The following is a 13,986-nucleotide window of genomic DNA, read 5'->3' as shown; positions in this document are numbered from 1 at the left end:
AATCCCGGAAAAATGCTCCAAGTGTGCAATTTCCTACAAAACTCAACCAAAACTATGAAAACACTAGAAAACAAAAATTAGTAATAAAAGTGGCTCTAAAGAGCCAAAAACACTACTAATTATGACCAAGGGACGGGGGTAAATTACTATATAAAATAGACATATCAAACTCCCCCAACCCAAACCTTGGCTTGTCCCTATGCAAAGAGCTCATCAATGAATAAATAAAACATGCCTCACCCCAAATAATCAAAATCAAGAGCAACCAATTCAAGGCAAATCTAACAAACATGCTTCAACATCAACCAATCTCATCCATTCAATCACTCATCCTCCCTAACAATTGTCAAGTAGAGAAAACCACAAGAGCATATAGAATTCAAGACTAGTGCTCACACACTCAAGTCTCATTTATGTGGCGAGTAAAAGATGTACTCGATCGCTCTCCATCCCAACCCCTTTATATGTGAACAATGCCCTCCCAACTCACACTCTCGTTTGTTTAAAAGACATGCACTCAACCTAAATAGTCGGCTCGAAATATATCAAATCATCCTTTGCATTGATAAACAACTAATTTCACATTCACACAACTCTATGCACAAAGTTCGGAAGGTCTTTAAAGCTTGTAATGTAAGGCTAGGGTAGAGGGTAGGATAAATTTGGGAAAATATGAGACTAAACCATGCTTAAGGGAGCCATAATCCTAATAAAACCAAGGCCAAAAATAAATAATGACCATATCATCTCCAACAAAACTCAAATCCACCAAAAATTCACCAAACAATAATCCAATCTTAACAAACTTTCCAACACTTACAATCTCAATCATAAAAAAAAAAAAATAATAATATAGAGCTTGAGTGAACAAACTTTGAATCCTTTTTCCAAACTTGAACTTGAATTTTTTTTTTTTCCTTTTAATTTTCTTTTATTTTGAAACTTTTTTTTTCTTGAGCAACCTTCAAATAGAACACTTGAACATTGAAGTATTTTTTCCTTTTTTTTTATTATTTTATTTTTTTATTTTTTTTATCTATCATGCTTTATTTTTTTTCTCAAGAATTTCAACTTTCAAAACCATCAAAAACAAAATACGATCAAGAACAAAACAACTTCTCATAACCACCCAAATTGTGCAAATAACAAGCACACTACAAACTCCCTCACCTCACTCACTAATAGCTCCCCCAAGCCAAGCTTGAGACTAGTAACCAATGGGGCAAAAATCGGCTTGTAATGCGGCTAATAAATAGTCAAGGCAACAACATGGGTAGCAAGAAGGGAACAAATGTATCTAAATTCATCTGAAAGCTACCTAAAAGAACAAATGCCTTCGTCCTCCTCAATGTGCACAATAATGAGTCATACAAACATTACTCAAAGTTGCAAACCAATACTCAAATTCAATGACATACCAGGAACTAACACACAATTCCTTACCAAATCAACTAGTCAAGTACTATATTCACAAGTAGTTGGACAAAATTGACACATGTTACGGCATCCAAGCAATCAAATATCAAATCATGGCTAACCTATCCGCAATGTTCATCATCATATACCAAGTATGGGGCTCAGGGAAGCATGATTTATCATTTATTGGATCTTATTTATTTATTTATTTTTTATTTTTCTAATTTTTTTGTATTTATTTTTCAAAGCAATAAAATCTATACTAAAAAAAAAATAAACTATACTAAAAATACCAAAAATAAAAGAAAAAGAAGAAGAAAGATACCATACCTCAATCCAAAAACCCCCCAAGCCAAAATCAGACAATGTCCTCATTGACTCAGGGATTAGCCTAGTATGGCTAAGCGCCACTTGTTTTAGAAAGAGAAAAGGTAAAGAGGGAAAAAGATAAAAAGAAAGAAAAAGGAAAAGAAAGAAGAAAAACAAAACGCGGGGGGAGGAGGGCCACGCCCAGTCGAGCGAAAAACAATGACAAAATTGCTAACCTTGCGCCTGATAGGGTGGATCCTCGCCCGATCGGGCGATTTTGTGTCCTCGATATAGCTCCTTCACGTGCCCGGTCGGGTGAAATTTGACGTATACGGACCTCTCGTTGCGCCCGATCAGGTGGATGGTCGCCCGGTCGGGCGAGATTTAGGCCACAATTTTTCTTCCTCTTGCGCTCGGTCGGGCGCGACTTCGCCCGGTCGGGCGGATCCTCCGTGGTTTGAGTTGGGGATTCTTTACTACTACTTGCAAGGGGCACCTCCACGACCTTAATTAGCCTGGGTTCTCCACTTGACTAAGCCATTGCAACTCGATCAGGTGGAACTCTCACTACGGGCTCAGTTTTCACAACCTGCTCACTTTTCTCCACTTTCTCATCTTCAAAGCCAAGACCTTCACAATATAGAGCTCTCTCTATGGCATCTACTTCCTCTTTCCATGTATTGGTTTTTCCTGCAGAAGTTGCAACACAAGATACTCCCTCCAAGGGATCTTTAACAAGAGCTTAGGGCTTATTAGGACAATTATCAATCACATCAACACTAAAACACTTCTCCTCTGTCATGGGGATTTTAGGGGTATTATTCAAATTAAAAATATTATTATCATCCCCTACTGATAGTGTTAGTTTACCACTTTTCACATCTATAATTGCTCTTGCAGTATGAAGGAATGGTCTACCCAAAATAATTAGAGTTTGCAAATCTTCCTCCATGTCAAGAACAACAAAATCAACAGGTATATAAAATTTACCTACTCTAATAGGAACATCTTCTAAAATACCTAAAGGGTATTTAGAAGAATGGCCGGCCATTTGTGGAGTAATATTGGTAGCTTTTATATTACCCATATTTAGCTTAGAGCATACAGACGATGGCATAACACTAACACTAGCACCCAAATTACATAATGCATTATCAATCATCAGATTGCCAATATGACAAGGAATAGAGAAACTACTCGGATCTTTTAGTTTAGATGGAGATTTATTTTGTAGTACAGCACTACATTCTACAGTAAAAGAGACTGTCTCTACCTCACTAATAGATCATTTCCTAGTTAATATTTCTTTCATGAATTTAGCATACGCAGGAATTTGTGTAATTAACTCTGTGAAAGGAACTGTTACCTGCAAATCTTTCACCATCTCTAGAAACTTACCAAACTGCTTATCCAATTTAGTCTTCAAATGTCTATTGGGGAATGGTAGTTTGATAACTTATTTTTTAACATCGCCATTCTTATCTTGAGTTACAACCTTCCCTGGAGTTGTACCCTGCAATGTAGCATAAGAAATATTAGTACTACCCTGGAGCCCTTCAGGGCTAGTGTTAAAATCAATAGATATAACAGAATCAGGATTAGAAATTTTCATTAAAATAGGTTCATCATCTCTGGGCATAGGAGGACCATCATAGTGTGAACCACTCCTCAGGGTAATTGCAAAATCTTGATCTGTAGGTTGTACTGGCTGCGATGGTAGGGCTTCCTGTTGACGAGCTTGTAGAGTAGAGGAAATCTGCGCAATTTGATTATCCATGATTTTATTATGACCTAAGATCGAATCAATTTGAGCATTCCTACTCTCCATGTGCCTTTTCATATTTCCTAGCATTGCTCTAATTTCAGACAAGGCAAGGTCAGTAGGTGGAGGAGTATTTTTCTGGCTAGAGTTGGGGTGGTAATATTTCTACTGTGGTTATTGTAGTGCTTGTTGTTGTGATATTGTGGGGGTAGAGGGTTTTGCACATTGGTTCTCTGGTAAGAAAGATAAGGATGGTTTCAGAGCCCAGGATTATAGGTGTTGGAGTATGGGTCATTCTACCTATAGGTTTGAAAGGCATTAACTTGCTCCATGGAAATCCTATAATCTTGCTCCCAAGTCCTATAATTCCACAATTTTCACAAAAAGCATTATTAGAATTATTATTAATAGCATAAAAATTAGCTACATTAGCAGTACTAAGATTATCTAATTTCTAACAAATAGAGGTTAATTGAGCTTGCACAAAGGATACGGAATCAACACTATGTTTCCCCTTGTTAGCAAAACCTCTTGGATTCCCATATTGGGAATTGTGAATTTCCATATCTTCGATAACTTGACCTGCATCGTCAACATTAAGATTCATAAACCTCTCACTAGCTGTAGAATCTAAAATTGTTCTAGATGAATTTCCAATCCCATTGTAGAAAGCTTGGACCAACTGCCACTGTGCTAAATTATGGTGGGGGCACTCTCTTTGCAGATCCTTGAACCTTTCCCAAGCCTCATATAGAGTTTCATCTTGATCTTGGGCAAAGTTTTGAATTGCACTCCTTAGTAAAGCTATTCTTTCTGCAGGGTAATATTTATTGTAAAAATTTAAAGCAAGAGTTTCCCAGTTAGTAATACCAAGTGCAGTTCTATTCAAACATTAAACCACAGTTTAGCTTTTCCACATAATGAAAAGGGAAAAAGAATCTCCCTAATTTGGTCCTGTGTGACCCCAGTTTGCCTAATAGTATTGCAATACTGACAGAAATCGGCAGTATGAAGATTTGGGTCTTCACCCTTAGCTCCATGAAACTGCTTCCTTTCAATCATCGTTATGAATTGGGGTTTGATCTCGAATTGTACTTCCTCGAGATCTGGAGAAGGAGAAAGGTGGGGAAAATCCGTCAGGGACGGCTGCGAATAATCGCTGAGCTTTTTTGGTGGATTTCCTGTCATCTCTAATTCTAGTTCCGAAGAAACTTCCCAATCACTAAAATTAGATGGAGGGTCTCTAGGAATATCACCCCCAAAACTTGCCAGTATTTGCCTGTTTAAATTCTTTTGTCTATGAAAAGAACACTCAATCTCAAGATCGAACGGGATATAACCTGATCTGGAACACCTGGGCATAAACAAAGAACTAGACGACAAATATGAGAACTGTCCCAAAGAACTCACGTTCTCTGGGACGAAAGAGAATAATCTGGACAAAAACAATCAGAAATAAAAAAAAAAACCCTTTCCCTGGCAACGACGCCAACTTTGACAGGATATAGTCGTATTACCTAATCAAAAATAATTCCTAAGTCCTCTAACTAAATTAGAAAGGGAAATAGGGTCGAATCACAAAGAAACAAGTCTTCCTATTCCTAATTAATTAATATAATCTAAATTATTAAGTAACTAAGTAATTAAATTGTAGATATAATAAATTAAACTAAGGGAAATGAAAGTAGGGAGAAAATCAATTAATAAAAGCCTAGGGTATAGGTTCACCAATAAATAATATTCCAGGGTAAACCACAATAATCGATCATCAATGCAATAATTAATCAGATCATAAAGGGCTTTCGTTACGTATTGCAATCACAGAATTAATCTACCGGTATTAAATCGCACCTGTCGAATCTTGACTTAACCATTTATAAATTAACCTGCCTATTGAAACTAAGCCTCAACATCAATTCTCACTTGTCGAATCTCGAATCAATATTGCTAAACTCATACAATTAAACCAGGCCTAATCTAATTGCATAGCATTAAATCAATCAATAGGAAATTAATCAAGCATTGATAATCAACAACAATAAATTACCCCTTCATATTATTTATGGATCCCCACAAACCCTAGAAAGAAAACTAATCACACATAATTAAATATAAACTAATCAAAGCAAATAAACAAGACATGATGAACTAAAGAAATTAAAATACTTAAAATAATAGAGAAGAAATTGTTACCAAGGTTCACGGAAATTATGAATTGAATTAAAGAACAAAGTTGTAGAGAGAGAAACAAGAGAGGAGTTTAAGCTAGAAACTAAGTAGAGAGAGAAAAGCTAAGAGAAGAGTTAATTGTGTCAAAACAACTAAAAACGTATTATATAAAGCTCCTAGAAATCCTAATTAGAAACTAAGTAAATCGCTGGAAATATTCCTCCAAGAAACGCACCCGGTTGGGCGAGGCACCGCCTGGCCGGGCTCGCCTTTTTTTGTTTATAGAGCATCTCTCGCGCCCGGCCGGGCGCGAGATAGGGCGAAGCATGCCCTTCTTCCTCTTCCGCCCCGCCCGGTCGGGTGCGCCTCAGGGCGAGGTGGCTGACCCGGGTGAGGCCACTTGGGGCGACTTGGACTTCTTGTTTGGGCTATTAACTTCGGCCCAAACTAAATTTCCTCCTTAGGGCTTTAATCAGTCGGTCCAATGCCTCGGTATCATCAAAATCGAGCCCTTAACCACCGGTTTGATGACTCTAATCGGTCTTGGGCTATGAAAGATGGTCGTGCTCTTCCAATGCTCGTAGTTGCTCCAAATAATATAGGGAAAATGCTCTAAGTGTGCAATTTCCTACAAAACTTAACCAAAACTATGAGAACACTAGAAAACACAAATTAGTAATAAAAGTGGCTCTAAAGAGCCAAAAACACTACTAATTATGACCAAGGGACGGGTGTAAATCACTATATAAAATAGACATATCAATAAAGCCTAAAGACCGAAGCTCCAAATACACTTAATAACGTGAGGCCAAAGAGGGTTCCACTTCAAAGGCAAATTTGAATCCCGAAAGTAATTTGAGTGATGTTAATGAGCAAAACACAAGTTTTGAGGGGCAAAAATGGAGGATGATTTTTTTAGAGGAAAAATTGATTCTAATAATCCCACCTTTGCCTGGTTTGCTATTAATAATCCCACCTTTTGATTATTATTTAATAATCCCACCTTTATAGTGCATCTTCTTCTATTGGTCCCTTATGACCTATAATTTGTACATTAGGTAAACTCTTTTTTCTTTTTATTTAACTAACACATGTCACTAAGTAATCAGTCAAAAAAAAAATTAAAAAATAGAAAACCTAAATAAAATTGAAAAAAAAAAGTTCATCCTAATAGCCCCCATCCCCCGCGACCACCGCAAACCCACTCCTCCGGCAGCCCCCTTTCCCTTAAAAACCACCCCGATTTCCACCCCCACCCACGAAAACCACCCTCTATCCTTTTTCCTACCTCGAAAACCATCCACCTTCCCTTCCCCGATGTCGAACAGCTTCAGATGAATGAGAGTAGATTTTACATGGATTCGATTAACGCAATTGTTGAAACCGCCATTAATGGAGCTCAAAAAGCTCAATTGAAATCGTAATTCGAGTTGAAATTCAAAGATTCTTCTACTAATTTTCAGATTTTCGGGCTATATGTCTATATGAAATATATATACTTTTTTTTTTTTTTTTTGTTTTGAAGAAATGATATATGTATATATATATATATATATATGTATATATATATATAGTAGTACAACAAAATAATTGAAATTGGGTAGATTTAAGAGTTTGAATCTGGGTGAAAACAAATGAAGAACAACAAAATAAAAAAAACCAAATTATAACAACTAAATTGGAACTTTACAGTTTTTCGATTCAAAATTTTAGTATGAATCTAATTTTATTAAGGGAAAGGGGGGCTGATTTTCGCTGAGTGGTGATGGGGATGGGAATCCGGCGGTGTGGGTGGGGATGAGGGGCTGCCAGGAGGATTGGGGGTGGTGGCGTGGGGTATGTTTGTGGACCGGTTTTCTATTTTTATTTTTGTAGTTTTTTAAATTTTATTTTTATAAGAAATTCAACCAATCACAAAGTAATACATAACATCTTAACTATTAAAACAGGTTACCAACAGGTTAAGGACCAATAAAAGAAGATGCCTATAAAGGTGGGATTATTAGATAATAATCCAAAGTTGGGATTATTAATAGTGAACCGGTCAAAGGTGGGATTATTAGAATCAATTTTTCCTTTTTTAGAGATGTTTTGGTAGTATACATAAAAAAGAGATTGTTGTAGATTTTAGTGTTGAATTTTTGATTGATGATTTTGCTACTATGAAAAGTCGTAGAGTACGATTCAACTAATTTATTTTTGTAACAATAAAATATTAGTACATTTTAATTTTTCTATCAATCTGTTGTTTAACAAGTCCGGCCCCCAGGACTTGAAAATCCTGACTTCGCCCCTGTTTAGCAAGCAAACTTTTTGTTCAGTTTCCTAAACTAGTAGTGTCCTAAGTACTAGCTCAACTATTCCTAATACTCACAACACTCATGCCTCTATGTAAAGCACTGAGTCAATCTACAAAACTATTCATGCATACTTACAACAAGTAGACTTACTAATTAAGATAAAGTGCTATAATAGAGATATTCATGCTCTTCAAGTTTTAAAACTTCTCTTGATAAAAGAACTTTGATACACTTGTTCTTGAACTTTCTCAAGAGGGTTGAAATACTTCAGAGATCTCGATAGTTGTATTGCACCAAGGAAACAACTGCAAATACAAAGCATGCAACAACTAGCTAAGTTGTTTATTTGTCATCATTTCATAACCTAAAAAACCTAAACGCTTATTTTTGCTATAAGATAAAATTTGTTGAAACAAATAGACCGTTAGTGATCCCTAAACCGACCTCTTTTATAGTCACATCATAAATATTTAGTTGTTCAGCAAGGTGACATTAAGTAATAAGCAATAAAAGTGGGCTGCTATTGAAATTTTCATAGCCTTTTGTCTTTCAAATTTAAAGTGCAAACCTAAATACTTCCAATGAGCAATTTTCAATAGCTTATATAGCTTATTAACCAACGGGTGTAAATACGTATAAGCTATAAATTTATCCTAAAATGCTCAAAAGTCATCCAAAATGATTAAGAATTACCCATTATAAGTTAAAATCATCTAAGGGGCCGTTTGGTTGGGGTTAATAATCAAAGGGAAAGGGAATGAACATGCCTCATTTCCTTTGTTGCTGTTTGTTTGTAATTTTTTTCATTCCCTTTACCCAGTTTTATTTTTGAGTTTACTTAAAATCCTTCTATCTTGATTCCCCACCCTGTCTAGACTTTTCCATTCCCTTTCCCAAGCCACCACTACACACACCAGCCACTACCTTACCCACTTAGCCCCACCGCATAGCCACCTCGCCGGAGCTCGCCTAGTCCTTGTCGGATCTCACCGGAGCTCGCCTAGTCCTCGCGCGGCAGGTGCCGCACCTTCCCATCTCTAAATCGAAACCCGTCGCACCTCCTTTAGAAGAATTCTCCCCTCCCGGAATAACTTAACTCACGCGCGAAAAACCATCCTCATCCCCTTAAAACCGCCGGCCGTCACTTCCCTTACCCTCGAAACCCTAGCGGCTAGGGTTTCGAGGGTAAGGGAAGTGACAGCCATCGATTTTAAGGGGACGAGAATGGGTTTCTAGGGTTTTTTGTGGGCGGGGGAAGGTTTTCTGGGGGGAATGGAGGGGCGGCGAGTGGTGTGGAACGTGTGACGACGAACAACGATGGTGGGGGAGGTAAGACAACGAGTGGTGAGGTGGTGGCGGGGTGGTTGAGTGGTTGGAGAAGTGGGAAAGAGGGGTTGTGCAGTGGTGGTAGTGATTGCCTTTGATTTTTAAAAACAAACAACATTGTATATGGAAAGGGTTTCATTCCATTCTCTTTGATTCTCTTTGTTCATTCCATTTCGTTTACCCCGTGTGAACCAACGACCCCTAATTATTTTTATTAATGAATTCGCTATCACTAAAGATCGAGTAAAAATCAAATTTCAATGTGTAATACATTCATATTATCCTTACAAATATATATAATTACTTATTATCTACATTAAAATAATATATAAAGTTTAAAATTTCGCTAAAATAGGATTAAAAGTTACCTAAATTTTGATTGAAATGTACCTTAAATTTTTTTAATGTACACGAATATTATTGTATACCTGATGTACACAATTATTTGAACGTTATTTAAGTAAACTATAGCCACTAGCCTACTCATCCAACTCAAGTTCCAAACACCCCATTTTAGCCTGTATGATCAGACAAGCAATTAAATTTTATAAAATACAGTAGGGCAAGTTGGTTGTGAGTTGGGTGTGAAGGCAATTTATGGTAAATTAATTAGAAAGAAGATGAGGTTTCTCCTTTTAAGTCACCTCTTTGGTATGTACACTCCATAAATTAGAAGCTTGAAAACGGAAATTAAGGAAGTAATTAAATGCAAAAAGCAAACAAACTTTAATGCTTATGGCACAATTACAAAGTATGTGGGTCGTGTTGTATGGCACATTTGCACAAATTAAATGCTCCAACTCAATTCCTATTACACATCATTGCTTTGCTGTGCTTACCACCAATACAACGGTTTTGACAATGAAAAGCCATGATATTTCCTACTAATATTGCCTTTTTATCTCATCTTTTTCCTAGCTTTCTTCTCATGCTCTTCTTACATACCTAAAAACCAAAAATTTGTAAAATTATATATACTTTACTTCAATGGAGCTCAACAAGTATTCTAGAGTTTTTATAATTTTGATCTTTTGTCTTTTACTCAATCCTTACATCATTTCAGGTTTGTTACGGCTTGAATCTTTGTCATCAACTTTTTTTTTTTCAATTTTGATGCGAATGAGCTACAAAGACAGTTTTATCAAATACCTCACAGTCCCTCAGTCTTAACTAATAGACCAATGTCTCATTGACTTTGTCATCAACTATTTATTGATTAGTTCACAATAGGCGCAAACTAGATTAGTTGATAAATACAAGTACTTAAAAAGTGATATCAAAGAACAAATATGGTATATATATATATAGTCGCTTTCAATAAATTGTACATTAGTCGGTTTTTAAAATCTTCTAATTTTAACATATATAGTTTGCTAATGTTTGATACATTTGATTTGTAGGGGTGTCAAATGTAAAAGAAGAAGACGTATATGAGATTGATTATAGAGGTCCGGAGACACACTCACACATTCCACCTCCAGAGATATATAAAAGAAATCCTTACATACATCACAAAGTTGTGACAAATTCAAGGCGACCAGCTGCTATCAATATTAGGAAAATGGTAACATACACACTCTTTTTTCACACACTCAAATTGATTGTTTTTTAACTTTAAAGTGATTAAACTAGATCTTAACACATTTCTGAAATTGATCATAATTCTACCTGCGTTCCTCTAATTAATTACTCAATGTATATACTCATAATTCTAGTGTGCAAATTGGGTTTTTTTTTCCTTCTTGGTTAATAAAGAATAATGATAATTTTTCTATTAAGACCTATAAACATTAGTCAAATGATCTTTACTGAAATTCAAGGTATTGTGATAGTCTTTAGTAGAGTTGTCAAAAATCTACCCGACTACCTGATCCAAAATCGACCTGAAAAAAAAAATTAATTTTAGATATTGGCTTGATTGAACACAATAGTTTAACATATCTCAAAAAAAAAAAAAAAAAAAAAAAAAAAAAAACCAAACCCGACTCCATCCAACTTGATCTGAACACCTTAAATGACACCTCTACATTTTAGTATAAAAGTGTTCTGCTTAAGATGATTATGAGATAAGTCTAAATTACACTTATTGACATAAAATACGACTAACTTTACCTATTGACACGTACTTGTTTGCATAATAATTGGGCAGTTGGGCACTAGAAGTACTAGCTAACATGAACTTATTACTCCATGATAGATAACGTCAACAAAATAGTTTTAAAGACCAAATATACATGCCATTAAGTTTATTTAACACAATATTTATTAAAAAAAGCATGTTTAATGAACAAATTAATGTCAATAATGTAATTAAAAGGACAAATGCATGTCGATTCATTATACTAGGGGTCATATTTTCATGTAATTGAGAAAAATGTACCCATGTTTATTTAAACCCAAAGAGATTCATTTTAAAAATAAATAAATAAATAAAAATATAAAAAAAAAAAAAAATGAAAGTTGTCATTAAGTGAACAATGAAAGGAGTAACATATTTCGATTGTGATCCTTTTTCTTATTTTGCAGGGAAAGTAAGTTGCTCATTTTCATGCTAAGGGAAAGGAGTTATATATATATATATATATATATATATATATATATATATATATATATATATATATATATATATATATATATATATATATATATATTCAACTTTGGTTTTATAGTGTTCTTCAGTTTTATAAGAATAAAATGTGTTGCATCTAAAGTTAACTAATAATGTGATTCATACTAAAGGCAATTTATTATATAAAACTCTCGTTGTTACAACTATATATAATATAATGCTTTGGATTCAAATCTTGTAATCGTTCGTTGTTCTATCACTTCTATGTGTTTCAATTGTTTGTATATCCTTAATTAAAGGAAATTTAGAATTTTAAATGCATTGCTTAATTATAATATACTCCCTCAATTTTTAAATACTTGCTCCACTTTCCTTTTTCGGCCGTTTTTAAATACTTGCTTCATTTCCTTATTTGGAAATCTTTTACAATATTTAATTCATTTCTCTCACCTAGTGGACCCAACACAAATCATATTTTATTAATTTCATATTATTTCTCCTGTAATTTTCTCAACTACTTTTGCCTTTTATAATTTTTTATTCTTCCCCCTACCCCACTACCTCCATATTTTATTAATTTTTCGTAAAACTCCGCGCATGAAGAAATGGAACAAGTATTTAAAAACGGAGGAAGTACTAGCTTTTGGACCTGTTCGACGCACGAGTTATGGTTAAGTTATAAATTTATTTAAAACTTTACAAATTTCTTCCTCAGAAACTCTATGAGGTGCACCCCCACTCCAGGATCAATGTCCTTTCCGATTTTTACTGTTCTTGAAGGATCACCTTCTGTGAGCTCGACTGTAACATGCTCCCTGCTGGGAAGCGGTTTAGCCATCTCCTCCTTTGCGGGCTCAAAGTTTTCCGTGGCTAGCTTCTGTTTATCCTTTTCTCTGTGACATTCTTCGCGCTTCCTCTTTCTTGACTTTTTCTCAGCTTGTTCAATGGACCTTTGCTCTGAGATTGGCTGTTGTCTTATCCTAGCAGGCTGCTTTAGGGCAGTTATGTGACATTGTTGAGCTGTTTTCTAACTTCTTCTGAGCTTTCCTGACCGCCCTTCAATGGTTGTGTAAGCCATGGCAAGATGATAGGTGGAAACCACTCCGCCGATCTTATGGATGAGCGGCCTTCCCATGATCACATTGTAGGGTGAAGGAGAGTCTATCAACAGGAACTCTGCTCAAACATCACGTCTTTTTAACCTTTCTTCTACTCGAACTGAGAGCTCAATTATACCTTCCGGGGTCAGTCCAGACCCGTTAAACCCGATGACTTCATAACTCACCCTTTTTAGATCTTTCCTATCTAACTTCAGCTCTTTGAACGCGCTGATATATATGATGTTGGCTGAGCTGCCCCCATCTATCAGTATTCGGTCTACCTCCCAGTTTGCAATTCTCATCGTCACCATCAGAGGATCGCCATGAGGATAGATTATGCCCTTCTGGTCATACTCATCAAATGTGGCTCGTGGCTGTGGGGGAAGAGGTTGCCACCTGCGCTTCGCATTATAGTTTATCTGGTGTATCATTGCCCGCAGGTCTGCCCCCGCGCCTTGTTCACGGTTCCCCCATGTACTGGTCCTCCGCTGAGCACATACACCCTGCCTTCTGGCTTGCTATCTCTGTCACTATCCTCAGCGGGACCCCTGTGACCTCCTCTACGATCACGACCTATTCTGTCCTCCACTCTTCTTTTGGAGGGATCAGCATGCTGTTTGAATTAGTTCAAGTACCCCCTCCTGACTAGATCTTCTATGTTATCTTTTAGGTGTGTGCATTTATCGTTTGTGTAGCCATGATCCCTATGGAAGTCACACCACTTAATGGGATCACGGTTCCTATTAACCATCCTCGGGGGTCTCTGCCACTTGTCGTCAGCTTTGTTCACGCTGAAGATGTGGGATCTCGAGTGAGTGAGCGGGGTATATTGGTCGAACCTTCTAGGTCTTCCTCCCCTCTTCGGGTCTGACCTTCTTACCCCAACAGCTCGGTCCTCCTCCCTATGACCTTGTTCAGCTTTGCTGGGCTGGTCAGCCCTGGCCGTGTTTTCTGCCCTAGTGATTTCTGCCCGCTTAATTGGGTCGTTTGGCGCCTTCCTGCTCAGCATTGCTCTACCAATCTCGTCTGCTTTGA

The 13,986-nt window shown here is 36.5% G+C and overlaps 1 long non-coding RNA gene and 1 other non-coding gene across 2 annotated transcripts; both read left to right on the top strand.

Annotated features, from left to right (window-relative positions):
* The first annotated feature begins 4,182 nt into the window (after positions 1-4,182).
* LOC145573549 (small nucleolar RNA R71) lies at positions 4,183-4,289 on the top strand. Its single transcript, XR_014097538.1, has one exon. It is a non-coding gene; the product is annotated as a small nucleolar RNA R71 (small nucleolar RNA).
* Positions 4,290-10,115: 5,826 nt separating this feature from the next.
* LOC145572346 (uncharacterized) lies at positions 10,116-11,883 on the top strand. The gene is made up of 3 exons (XR_014096797.1): positions 10,116-10,345; positions 10,683-10,846; positions 11,809-11,883. It is a non-coding gene; the product is annotated as an uncharacterized LOC145572346 (long non-coding RNA).
* Positions 11,884-13,986: the final 2,103 nt, after the last annotated feature.

The sequence above is a fragment of the Chenopodium album genome, chromosome 12 (genome assembly GCF_948465745.1).
Source record: "Chenopodium album chromosome 12, dcCheAlbu1.1, whole genome shotgun sequence".
NCBI lineage: Eukaryota > Viridiplantae > Streptophyta > Magnoliopsida > Caryophyllales > Amaranthaceae > Chenopodium > Chenopodium album.
The sequence above is the reverse complement of the archived record's forward strand: the minus strand, read 5'-3'. Positions and strand labels throughout refer to the sequence as shown.